We start from the raw sequence: 13532 nt of genomic DNA, 5'->3' as shown, positions 1-13532 counted from the left end.
GGAGTGTTGCTTGCCCTAGAAATTTAACAGCTGGATAAAAGCCTCTCCAGTTCATGATGTTTAGCAGTTGGAGCCAGAATGGGACAGAAAGAAGGATGGTAAACCGCAGTTTTCACATCATGCTCCCCAACTAAACCTTACACCAAAATATCCCCACAAAATACCAGTTTGAACTTTACCAAACAGCTATTCAAAGCCCCTGGAAGCCATCAGGCCAGTGGGAGGTGAGGTTAGCAGAAATACAATACCCAGACAGCTGGAATAATATTAATAGTGCTGCTGGGTAAAACACGGCATTATTCTTTGCAGCAAGTCCATTATTCATCAATATGCATATTGCTGGAATGTATAAACACTTAGTAACTTCAACTACAGAGCTTTAACTGTTGACCAGCCATGGATCTGGTCTTCAGTCCTGCAATTAGGAAAGCAAAGCTTAAAATGGGTTAAAATTCTTGTATTTGTCATATAGCCAGGAAGCTAGCATGGTTTTTGGAAACTTCTCCTGGGGTTGCCAGTGACAGTTTCACTTTTCATTGACATGCCTGGAAGGTTTTGATCTCCATCTACCTCTACACAAAACAATGTTGAATACCAGCTGGTTTGAGATTTATTAGTCCCATTCTTATGGTGAGTTCTGGAAAATGGTAATAGCAATGAGCTCATTGCATCAACACAGTACAAACTGCATTATGTGCCAGTAAACCAACCTCATATTGATAGATGAAGCATTGAAATAAATGCAAATGAAAGCAATCATGTCTTATTTCACAGCGGAAAAGAGGTTGTGAATTTTATCTGATGACCAGGAAGGTTCTGGTGTTTTAACAAAGCCACCATATAGTAAAGAATGAGTAGTAAAGGGAATAGCAAAATAATCAAAAGGACCCCTCCTTGAACACAAATTATTAAACATCCCAAGCTGACTAGGCGCTTTATTCTACAGTTTCGTTTCAAAAGTGATATAATTTTTCTCAAGGAGTTTGGGAGTTATTAAGCCACATGTTAAAAGCATGGCTAAAACCATGCCCAGAGATGTGATCAGATGTCTCCCAGGCAGCTGTGGCCAAGTTGAAGTCTGGCAAAGCAGGAGGTCTCTAGGGTTGTTGAGAGACACGTCACAGCCCTGAAGGGCTGTCCTTTCTCAAACCCTTTAAAAGAAAAGGGTGGGTAGTGCTCTGGCATTCCAGCCAACAGAAGAAGTAGAAGAATAGTAAACTCTACTGAGCACTGGGAAAAACCAAGAAATACAGAGGAACATGGCCCATTCTACCACTAGAAAAGGAGATATATTTTAACAAGGCTGCTTTTTGTTCATGGCTGCTCCAAATAATGTACTAAACCTATCCTGGATTTGTCTGAAGTTGCCCCAATGCAAGCAGGCATCCCAAAGAGCTTGTTCCTTGAGATGCCATTACTCTCAGCTGTAACATAATTTTCCCCCTGGACTAGAGTGGGAAAATTTGTGTAGATCTGAACAACTGTGCTGGATCTTTGCTGCAAAATTGTTGAAGACTGAGCCTGATGAATTATGTGTTGAACACTTTCAGCCACAGCTGATAGGTTGGGAGTCATCTTGAGTTTATAAATCCAGTCTGCGAATAAGGTATAGGTGACCTCGAATCTGCCTTCAGGAGTTCATCTTCTGTCTGAACAGGACCCATGTTTACTGCTGCACCATGTTCAGGGGAGGCCTTTGGGTAAGTGTACTCCCCTGCCCTTGTCATTGTCACACTGGGTCATTGAGATTTGTTTGAGAAATTTCATCACATCTATCATTTAATCAATGGATTTTCTCTTTTGAGGAAAACCCATTGCTAACTCTCCTTAGTGCCCCTGCACATGTTCCTATAAAGCTGAATTTCTGTTCTGGTTTTCCATTTTAATAGGCAGCATTGTCTCTATCTTGTGGCACAGCACAGGATCCAAAGACTGACCAAGTCACACTGTACAATAATGTTGTTGGGGTTTCATGGGTCGTGTTAACGCATGGTTGTGTATCTGTTTGTTGTTCTATTTTTTCTTTTCCTATTCATATTTAAACTTTATAATTGATACCTCTTATTAAGTAATAATTATAAATTTGCAAGTATAAATTCATTTATAATGTCCATGCATTTATAAATACTTATGCACACCTTACTCTATATATTTTAGAATCACCATAAGGGATTAGACTTGCAGTAGAAGAAGGTGGGCACAGCACCTTTCCTGTCCTACCTTATGTGAAACTGTCTTGACCCTAGAATCTAAAAGAAACCAGGGGAAAAGGAAGGCAAAATGTTTTCTTTAGACAACAGACATGGCCAGCAGTTTGTATAGCCTGTTGGCAATTAGTATCTTCCGTGCAGATTTTTAACAGATTTTTTTTAGCTGTACCCTCTCTATGTTGATCACTTGATTATAAACTGCTCTAAGACACTGACATAAATCCTTTGCATGTAGCATAGAGATAAATAACAGCAACACAGGTTCCCACTGAAATGAAATATTCTGAAAAGAAAATGCTCTGGTTTCCTTCTAAAGACGGTAACAAGATTCAAGGACAGAAGAGCAGTAGTGATGACATATATCTGTGCTTTCAAGACAATTTCTTGAAATTTTCATAAATTAACTAGAAACCCATAGTCTATATAAAATCACTGTGTAGGATGTCCAGTACTTGGAAAATAATTTATAACTGGTTATCAGTGGGTCTCTGTCTGAGCAAAGGGCTTGGTGTTGCAAAGATCTTTGGTGTGGCAAATGATTTATATGTCATTAGTGACATGGATAGCATTATACCCATTGTACTAGGTAGTGGTGAAAGGAGAGGGACTTCAGCTTAGTGGAAAAGAAGAAGAGAAAAAAATTATTTTTATATTATGATTGCTGTATGGTTTCTGATAAATAAAATTTGCTTAGTAGAAATAAGGCTAAGGTGCTGCTAAGGTGAAACACAGATACACAACTGCACAAATACAAGACTGAGGTAACAAGGGTTGAGGAAGGTAGTTGGTGTTGTGAGAGACTGGCTTGCTAGTGATTAATGTCTCAAACAATGCAGGTGCTGTAAGGAACTGGATTGTTGGTGCTAACAGCTCAAACAGTCGGCTGAGTGCTTTGCTAGTGATGCACAGAATGCAGAGGGGTGTGCATGCTTGGGGATAGAAGCTGAATTTCCAGATAATGCAGGAGGCTGATAAAAGACAAATCCTGAGAGGGGCCACAAGTCCTTCTTATCATGCCAATGTCCTCCCTTAAATAATGATTCAGCTGTGAAAACTCCTCTCCAAAGTACCAGGACAGCCACGTGTAGGGTGAAGGTAGTATTCGTCTTGGCTGATGGGGTATTATGGGTCATGATTGATTCAACTGCAATGGTAAGAGACAGCTGCAACATTTTAGAAGATGCCAAAGACTCATGACATGTCCTGTGATCCAGTGTTGCATCATCCAGGGGAGGTACAGGGGGTGTTTCCACATAGCCTCAGCATGATATAAAACCCATGGACCTGTTGTTTTTTGGGTTCTTTCCCTCCACCACTTGATGGATACAGTCTGCAGCCATCACCACTACAAGACTGACGCCACTGAGAAGACCAGAAGAAGAGAACCAATGGGACATCTTTGGAACCTATGGAGTGGTGATAATTTTTCTACTTGATCTGTTTCTCTGTTACTTTCTTTCTCCCCTTTCTCCTTTTTTTGCCCCATTTTCTCTCTCTGTCCCCCTCACATTTACTGTTTAATAAAAGCTGTACTGTTGACTTCAGAATATGGTCTCATTTACACCTTAATTTAGGCAGAGGGTCCTCCCTAATAATTTTAATAATCAGATTTGAACAGGTATATATGAGGGGTTTAACAGTGCAAAAGAAGAACAGGAGTCAATAATATCATCCTGCTGTGCAAAAAGTAAATACCTTGTCAGAATTTACAAATGGGAGTGTGGTTGAGAGATTTTTCTCTTATTCCCTTCAATATTTTCAAGGCATCAGCTAAAATATTTTGTATTTCAGAGGCACAGTGCTTTAAAAAAAATAGATGGGGAATCTGCAGCAGAGTAAGAAGATTCAGGATCTGGAGAATGTGGCATATGAGAAAATTAATCAAGCCTGCTACATTTAAATATTAAGAGAAGATATATTTGAAGTGTTCAAAGTACTTTCTGAGCTCTGCAGAGAGAGAAGCATTTTGTTGTTCTGTTGCTTTTAGGCTGCAAAAGAAGTACTTGGGTTAAGTTGTAGCATAAAATATCTATAGAAGAGATATTAAGATAATTTCACTAATATAAATATTATATCAGTAGTCAATATTGCCTAAGGAGGTTTCAAAAATTCCCTTATTTGGGTAAATTAAGCAAATGTAAGGAATTCTGTTGGCATTGTTGATCCCTCCTTGGTGCTCTTGGGTTCTAGATGACCTCCTGAAACCTCTTCTAGTCTGAATTACTGAGAAGCTTTTATGCATGAGATTGTTAGGTTTCACATTCTTTGAAAAGGGAAATATATTTTTGATGTTTGTATTGTACCCATCAAAGCAATTATCTAGAGACTCTGGTCATATAAACTGTACACTAATAATGATATCTAAGTAGCATGTTGTAACTGTAAAACTGTGATTTCCTGTGCTGTCAGTGATGTGGTGGGTTGATCTTGGCTGGCTGCCAGGTGCCCACCTAAGCCATGCTGTCACTCCCCTCCTCAGCTGGGTAGGGGAGAGAAAATAACAGCAGGCTCATGGGTAAAGATAAGAACAAGGAGAGAATCATTCATCAGCTACCATCATGGGCAGTTCAGGTAAATTAATTCATTGCTTAATAGCATTAGAGTAGAAAAATGAGAATACTAAGGCGAGAACAAATCTAAAAGAAAAAAAGTCTCTATTTTGTTCTGCTTCTTAGGCTCAACTCTAGTCTTTATTTCTCTGTTTTCTCCCGAGTGATGCAGGGGAACAAGGGGTGGAGTTTGCGGTCAGCTCATCACACATTCTCTCTGCTGCTCCTTTCTTATGCTCTTTGCCAGCTCCAGCAAGGTGTCCCTCCCATGGGAGACAGTCGTCCATGTGCTTCTCTAATGTGAGTGCTTCCCATGGGCTGCAGTTTGGGTCTCCTCCACAGGGTGCAGTCCCTCAGGAACAGGCTGCTCCACTGTGGGCCCACACTGGGGTAACAGCTCCTGCCAGGGAACCTGCTCCAGTGAGGGGCTCCCTGCACAGGCCACAGCTCCTGCCAGGAGCCTGCTCCAGTGAGGGGCTCCCTGCACAGGCCACAGCTCCTGCCAGGGAACCTGCTCCAGTGAGGGGCTCCCTGCACAGGCCACAGCTCCTGCCAGGAGCCTGCTCCAGTGAGGGGCTCCCTGCACAGACCACAGCTCCTGCCAGGAGCCTGCTCCAGTGAGGGGCTCTCTGCACAGGCCACAGCTCCTGCCAGGAACCTGCTCCAGTGAGGGGCTCCCTGCACAGGCCACAGCTCCTGCCAGGAGCTGGCTCCAGCACGGGCTTCCCATGGGCTCCCAGCCTCCTTCAGGCACACCCGGCTGCTCTGCTGTGGCTCCTCCAGGGGCTGCAGGAACAGCTGCCTCACCATTCACTGCCCTCAGTACCTGCAGAGTTGTTGCTCTCACCTGCTCTTATTCCTTTCCCTGGCTGGAGGTGTCTGCAGAGTTGTTGCCTCTTTATAAACATATTTTCCCAAAGGTGCTCCTGCCATCACTGACCCATGGCCAGGAGTGGGTCCATCCTCAATCCATCTGGCATTGGCTCTGTTGGACGCGGGGAAAGATCCTGGCAGCTGCTCATCCCCTGTAGCCACTCTGCTACAAACCCTTGCCACGCAAACCTAATACAACCATATTTCAGAATTACCTGGCATCATTCAAACTGTCTTGGCTTATCTGAACTTTGTTGGAAACTGTGGCAGTAACTTGTATTGGTAAAAATCTTTTTTTTTGTGTGTTTCTTTATGTTTTCTTAGTACATTATCTGTACTATGAATCAACCATGATAACCTCTAGTTTATTATTTTCATATGTTCTTGTCACTGTAGTCACAAAAAAAGTTTAAGTCTAGAATGATTGTTATGTGTATCACATTTGTGGGGCCTTTGGTGTATCCTTTCAAAGTGCTGAGAAGGAGGTGCTTAGCTGATTAGTAAGGGGTATCCCATTGAATTCAAGAGTTTCATGATGTCCAATCTGTTATGAAATGTTTTCCTTAAAATTAAATTTTTAGGCACTCTTTCAGACTCTGTTTAACTACTAAGAATCTATTTACAGTATAATCTTTATGAGCCGCTGCTACTGGTAGCCATAGTCCAGAAGAAATTACAACAAGGCTTTATGTTGAAGAACTGTAAAACAAAAACTTTGTTAACCAGAGCAGTTTGGAGCAGATAGCAGATGGAAGTAGGAAGCTATTTACAGTACACTGTGATGTTACACAACAGTTTTTGGAAGGAAATGTGGAAAAGAGTCTTTCATTAACTAAAACTGTAAGGGGAATCGACTACATTACACAACACTAAAAACCGGCATGTATTAGCCCCAGTGGAGAGTTATATTAATGCAATAATACTGATTTAAATGCTCAAGTGAATTGATTCAGAACTAGCTGGTTTACATGTGAATGGCACTGATAGTGATAGGTAGACAGGCCAGAAATATTTTTTGTTTCAGGGCCAAGAAATCTGAATATTATTTCACAGCAACCGTATAACTCAGGGGTGAAGGTGATGAGTAAATAGGTGCTTTTAAAGCAGATGGTGTTTTATGACACTCAGGTCTTTTGAAAGCATCACCTGACCCCATAAAAAGCATGAAGGGGATAGTGCAGCTATTGAATTAGTGTGTTTAATACCTGGTTTGATAAAGAAATTCCGAACTCAGTTACAAGTTATTTTCATTTTTTTAAACAAGCATGGAGGCCTATTTAAATGATTTTATAATTCTTCTAAGATATAACTCTTTTCTTTTTAAAACAAACTTCCATGATTCATTGTCTCATCCTTGTGGTTCTTAATATAATTTTTAACCAAAAATTTTAGCCAAAGTAATTGAGAAACTAAGGCGTTCATTCTCATGGATTTTTAGAGATTCAGCTCCAGGTCCTTGCTTTCTTTCAAATTTAACTTATATCTTTAATTATCTATATTTTAGTTGATTTCCTTATCCACTAGAATAAAGGTACTATGATATAGTATTTTTCCAGTTTGAAAGAAATCTGAATAGGTATTCTGGAATCATTTCACTTCACATCACCAAGCAGTTAACAGGTGTTAATATCAAATAATAATGAAAATGAAATTCTTTCATTTCTTCTGTCAGTAGCTTCACTCTTCATAAATAATACAGTGTTAACAGTAGCAAGGACCCTGGCTGTCCAGTATCACAGATTAATATTTCCGCTGCTGTGGTGTGTTCAGCATTTTGCTCTCTGGCTCATTTAATGTGTAATAGCTCTTCAAGGAGGAATAGTTCAAAAAGGCCAAGTTGAGATACACAAGTTGAGGCTTGTCCATAACTCAATACTAATGGCATTGGATGGGGTTTGAGAGATGATCAGAAGATCCCGGGACTTTTTAATCTAATCATGCCTCTTCTTGCTGGAGACTGTGAGGCAGGTCCTGCAAAGAGTGGTAAATCAAGGGTGGACATAGATAATTAGTTGTGTCTGACTTCATTTCTGCAGTGCATTCTGTTACAGGCAAGGAGTAAAATTTATTTCATTTAGGAGGGACAGATTGTTTTGCTGCTGGATTGTAGAAAATTAACTGTAATGGACTCTTTGCATCTCAAGAAGAGCTGGATTCCTCTGTAAGGTTTTTAGGAGTGAGATAAGGTAGAGATGGGGCCCAGAGATGAATTAAAGTAATAGTATATTATGAAAGTAGGACAAGCAATGTTGTGAACATCTGGGAGGAACAGGGAAGGAAATAAAAAAAGATTTTTTTTTTTAATTACATTCAGGTAGGTTTGAGAAATTGTTACAAAGGAAAGCAGTCCAGAAAACCTGGGTTATAGAAATGGACATTTACTCCTGATAAAAATTGGGTAGTCTAAGTCTGAGGGATGGAAGCAACAAGGCACCACCAGAAGGGTTTTAGAAGATGGCTAATGCATAGTTAGGAGTCTTTTCAGTTTTCTTTTTGTGGAATGAAGGGACAGTACAAAAGTATTTCTTCAGGGCAGGACAGAATTGTTGAAGGCAAAACTTTGATGAAGCAACTTAGATTGTTTTCAAAGATACAGGGTCACAATACTCCAGAGGACCTCCCATTCAAGTGTTCATATGTGATATAGAAGATTAACTAATGCACCATCAAAACAAGATATATTTTCTTATAAAAACTGGAGACAACTATTTCAGCAAAGCCAGGAGCTCTGTAGTTGAGGAAAGGAAGATTTACATTCAGGTTCTTCATCTGAGTCAAGAAACAGAAGGTCTTGAGCTTGGATTTTCTAGAATCTAATATTATGCTGTTTGAATATTTGGAAAAATGTTCTTTCCTAAATGAAACAAACTTGTAATGATCTTTGTTTTCCTTCTTCAAAGCTGAATCTATAAAAGAATAGTGAGAGCACTGCTTCAAGTTGCAGCCCTGCCAAAAAATCTCACTTCTCTACATCTGTTAACAGCTGTTTCTCCTATGCAGAGCTCAGGTTTGAGTTTCATTCCACAGTATCCTAAAATACAACTCTGAGTGGTCCAGTGCCAAAGGGCTGAAACAGTATACAAACTGACAGATCAGTGTACATCAAATGCACCACTCACTGTCAGAATCACAGAATCAATCAATTAGGTTGGAAAAGACCTCTGAGATCATTGAGTCTGTAGCAGGACATCTTGTCCCCACAACAAGAGCTTATCTCTTGTTTGTTAACTGGTCAGATAACTCAAACAGGACTCAAACTGTCTTGTAGTGAGGTATTCTGGCACCACGGAGTTAATGGTGATGTGGCATCTCCCCAGTGCCCATAAACATCTTACTGTCAGAGAGAGATCTGGAAGATAAGTTGGATTTCTGACTGAACAACACCTCACTTTACAAACTATAAAAGCTACACCAAAACTTTCACAAAGCAGAAATATTCTACTCATTCCCTGGAAATGTGTGGAGTTTCTTGCCTGAGCAGGGATGCCTGCTTTGCAGTTACTCCTCTGGAGGTTGAGTGAAGGAATCTGTGTACATTACTGATATTTTCATGGTATGTTACATTTGTCCCCTAGTCAATACTATTTCTTTTTCTAGCTTTTATATAGGTGCCACCCTAATGTTGTGCACACTTTTATGTCATGCTGTAATCTATTAGTAGTTCATTTTAATTTTCTACTTTGAACTAACTCTGATTAAGATCTTTTGACTGGTATCTACAGTCTGTTTAATAAATCATTTATTTTGTAAATAGACCTGATTTACCATCCCTAGAACTTGCGTGCCAGAGTGATTTCTTAAATTTAAGTGGTTGCCAGAAATCTGAAGCTAAGGCAGGGCTTGTCTGAAGCTCCCTCTCATCCTGTGACAGAGTCCAACCTGTGACCCAACATCACCGTGTCAACCAGACCTTGGCACTGAGTGCCACATTCAGTCTTTCCTTAAACACCTGCAGTGACGGTGGCGCCACTATGTTCCTGGGCAGTCCATTTTACTATCTAATCACATTTCTGTAAAGAATTTCTTTGTAGCATTTGACCTAAACCTCATCTGGAACAGCTTTAGACTATGTCCTCTTGATTTGTCAGCAGTTTCCTGCTTGAAGATGCTGACCCCCACCTGGATTACACCTTCCTTTCAGGAAGCTGTTGAGAGTGGTAAGGCCTTCCCTGGGCCTCCTCTTCTCCAGGCTGCGCACCACCAGCTCCCACAGCTGGTTCCGACAGGATATGTGTTCCAAACCCTTCCCCAGCTCCATTGCCCTTCTCCATCACTGCTGAGCAGATCCAGGAAGCACAGGAGTGGTGAACACCTGCTTGCTGTTTCCTGACTTGTGTAAAAATTAATTTTTACAAGTTCAGACTAGGATTCTGAAATGCTCCAGAAGGAGGAGGAAAGTAGCTCTTTTTCCCCCTTTTTCTTGTCCCTGCAGTGCAGGCTCAGATAAGCAGCTGCATTGGTGTTCATCATTGTGTTGAAGAATTAAACCCCTAGCACTTGGAGAGAGGTCACTGTAACCTACACTCCTTGTGTAAACAGTGTCTGAGTTGAGGACTGTTACCCTGTTGCTGGGGAGCTGCTGCCTTGGTTCCAACTGCTGGTAGTGAACAGTGCTTAACACAAACCTGAAATTTTCACTTTCTATATAAGAGGAGTCCCAACTTTATGTGGACTGTGCATCCAAAGACAGGTAGTCTAGACTGTATGGACTAGATTCTACAAATTGAAGATAATTTTTGCTGTGTCTGTAGGACTTTGTCCCCCCAGATAATTTTTTTCCACCTGACCTTAAAACTTTCTTTTTCTGGCTATGGGAAGACCAATTGCCACAGTTTAAGACACAACACCACGTTCACAATTTTTTTTCTTCATCGACTTTGGTCTTATTATCCAATTGCATGGGAATCCTTACTGCTACTTGAGAAAAGTTGCTCTTTATGTCTTCAGTTGATTTTAATCATCCCTGCAAAATCTCTCTATGATTCCCTTAATTAAGATCTGTGTTCCCAGCTCATGGAGGAGTGTGTGGCTCTTCCCTGTGATTCTGGTAGCTGAGCCAAAGGTCAGCCAGGTTTAGAAGCTCTTTGGCTTTGTGATGGACCCTTTTTACAACTCTTGCCTAGTAAATTCATGGAAGTCTGGTTATGTCATCACAGTTGTACTAGGATTCACAGCGTCAACTATTTTCATTCAAAGAGAGATTCATTCATATTTTCATTCATGAGAGATTGTTGTTGGAGGTAATAACCAATAGTCATGAGTACCTGAAAAGATGTCTTTACAGTATTTCCACTCTTGTTTTACTTTTCAGCTCACTGATGTCAAGAGACTGCTGCTTACTAGGTTCAACAGGTCACTTAACTGTGTAGGGACAACCTTAATGGATATGAACAATCCATTTTCTATTTGAACAGGCATAATTTAATAGTACATTGATAGCAGGCAGTAAAAAACTAGTTTTTCATTGGCTTTAACATTTTACCTTTTAGCTACATCCTGATAGCCAAACCAAAACTTCACAGGTATTATCCTTCATGTTTGCTTGAAAAAAATTGGATTTAAGTGTTATTGCATAAGTGTTCAAACTATTTCCACTTTCTCCCTTGTTCTTTGACTGATACTCATGTGATCTGTTCAAGGAGATAAAAAAACCAAAGTTTTTGTTCCTTGAACGGATTCACTGCAGATTTATGGGAATACTGTAAATTATGCTAAGTAGAAGTACCTGGAGTTTATTGGTCAGGAGTGCTGAAATTAGTCAAAGAGCCGTACCATATAAACTGGCTTAACTTTTCAGCATCATCAGAAAAGACTCGAAGAAAATTCTCCCCTACTACAAAATATTAACTTTTTTTTTCCCATGGGTTGACATCTGTAATTTAGGAGTAGGCTGAAGCTTATTTTAACATTCACTGTCTGTAGAGAGAAGTTTCTTGTGAAAGTTGATGTCTATTAGCTGTGCTGACCCCCTAGAGGTTAGAGCTGGAGTCATTCTGCATGTTGAAATCCTGTGCCCTATTTTGCTTTACACCTCATACCATGATTTAGGTGTTTTCATCTGTTCTAATCCAAATAAGGAAAAGTTAATATTATGTTGTTTTACGAGAATAGCTTCAGACTGGTATAACTAGAATGATTGCCTCTCCTTCGCTCAAAATATCTGATCTCTTTCCTAACTAATAATCTCAATCTTGTTGTGCTGCCAGAATAAAATAAGCACCTATATTATTTAATCACCCTCTTGAATGTGGAGCAGTCAGTGTCCAATGACTGATGACTGGCAGCTCATTAGGTCCCCTATTAGCTGCCTCATGGGAAAAATTAAAAGAGATTAAATCAACAAATTAAGGAGTTTGTTGCCATTTAATAATTTCTGTATTTCAGCTGCATGATTTTAATGAGTTAGTTATTTACTTTTGCTTGCAATTCACATCCTCCTACTATTGTCACTAGTGTGGGTTAAGCTGAAACAAGAAACATTTTAGTAAATCAGTGTCATGCAAAGAACAATTTCATCAGGTTTGATAAAGCATCGGTGGACTAAAAACTCCCTCTGGTCTCCTCAGTTTTGCTGCTTTCTCCCTGGGAAGCCGCCTGTGTTTAGCTTGGTGGGAGGCTGTCTGTCTTGGTGGGAGTCTGTCTTTCCAAGCACCATGAGACCAGGCCCAGGTGTCCTGGCTGGCAGGCCAGGCTGCTGATCTGGCAGTGCAGTCCTGCTCAGCTGCAGAGCAGCGTAAGGGTTAGTCCTGGCTTTGGTGGGGCCCAAAGCCCACATGAGCGTTTCCCAGTAAGGGTTAGTCCTGGCTTTGGTGGGGGCTAAAGCCCACATGAGCGTTTCCCAGTAAGGGTTAGTCCTGGCTTTGGTGGGGCCCAAAGCCCACATGAGCATTTCCCAGTAAGGGTTAGTCCTGGTATTGCTGGGGCCCAAAGCCCACATGAGCGTTTCCCAGTAAGGGTTAGTCCTGGCTTTGGTGCGGCCCAAAGCTCACATGAGCGTTTCCCAGTAGCTGGGACACAAACACAATGCAGGGCAGCAGCCACAGGCCTGCCAAGCAAGTGTTCCCTGTGGGGCAGATGACGTGTGTGCCCCTCTCTGCCTTTTGTTTCCTTGCTGCCTTGGTCCCCAGCTGTGCTGAAGGGATTTGCCTCAAGAAGTTGGTCATGTTTTCTTGGTTTTTTTTTCTTTGGAGAATCTATTAATGCAAACATTCTGGGGCATTTTACAAAGCAGATCTCTTACCCTGTAATGCATCAATTGAAGTCAAGTGGCATCACTTGCACTGAAGCTCTCTTCCATGCTGCCTAAAATAGAAGGCCAGAGTTAAAAATATGTAGACTGTGTTTCTCTGTGTTGGTTTTACTGTCAAACAAAGGCTGTATCTTTGTGCAGCTAGTTGAAGAATGCCACAGGCAAGGTGCATGATACAGCGAACCACTATGGCAGCAAAAGATGTAGATTACGGGTGCAGAGAAAGTGCAGATTGTTCAAAAGTCCAGTCAAAGCTGAGGTTAAAGATTCCCTGCAAATATTCTGAAATAATGCTGACTTACAAGTATGCTTTCTGCTAGAAAACTATTCACTTACATAATCCTAAATCTCTAAAGTTTAAAAATACCCTGACACTTTTACAACTGACCAGAATTCAAAAATAAATTTGATGAGAAGAATGTATATTTAAACAACTGCATTGTTCTTTGAAAAAAGATATATCATGGTGAATCTTACAGGCTAGCTCTGAGGGCTGATCTTGTTCTATAGAGAACAATAAAACAATTATAGAGAAAAACAAAATGAAAAATCATTCTATCCTGAAGATTTTTTAGTGTTCCTGAAATTTTCAACTGGATATGTTTATGAGAAATAACTGATTTGTTTTTTAATTTAAGTATATTTAAGACT

The 13532-nt window shown here is 40.5% G+C and overlaps 1 protein-coding gene across 16 annotated transcripts in view; it reads left to right on the top strand.

Moving 5' to 3' along the window:
• Positions 1-13532, top strand: part of PRLR (prolactin receptor) — a 152458-nt gene that overhangs the window by 72672 nt on the left and 66254 nt on the right. For 3 of the 16 annotated variants that reach the window (XM_026794590.2, XM_026794586.2, XM_026794593.2), the window contains 3 exons: positions 1551-1700; positions 3540-3626; positions 4932-5059. The exons of 10 other annotated variants lie outside the window; for them this stretch is intronic. The gene's annotated coding sequence lies outside the window, so the exon portion shown is untranslated. Of the gene's footprint in view, positions 1-1550; positions 1701-2890; positions 3627-4931; positions 5060-13532 lie in introns of those variants that run through there. 3 more of the 16 variants (XM_026794594.2, XM_074533307.1, XM_074533304.1) reach the window with 3 other exon arrangements.

This window comes from Zonotrichia albicollis, chromosome Z (genome assembly GCF_047830755.1).
Source record: "Zonotrichia albicollis isolate bZonAlb1 chromosome Z, bZonAlb1.hap1, whole genome shotgun sequence".
NCBI classification, from domain to species: Eukaryota; Metazoa; Chordata; class Aves; order Passeriformes; family Passerellidae; genus Zonotrichia; species Zonotrichia albicollis.
Note: the sequence above shows the minus strand (reverse complement) of the source record. Positions and strands in the feature narration are given on the sequence as shown.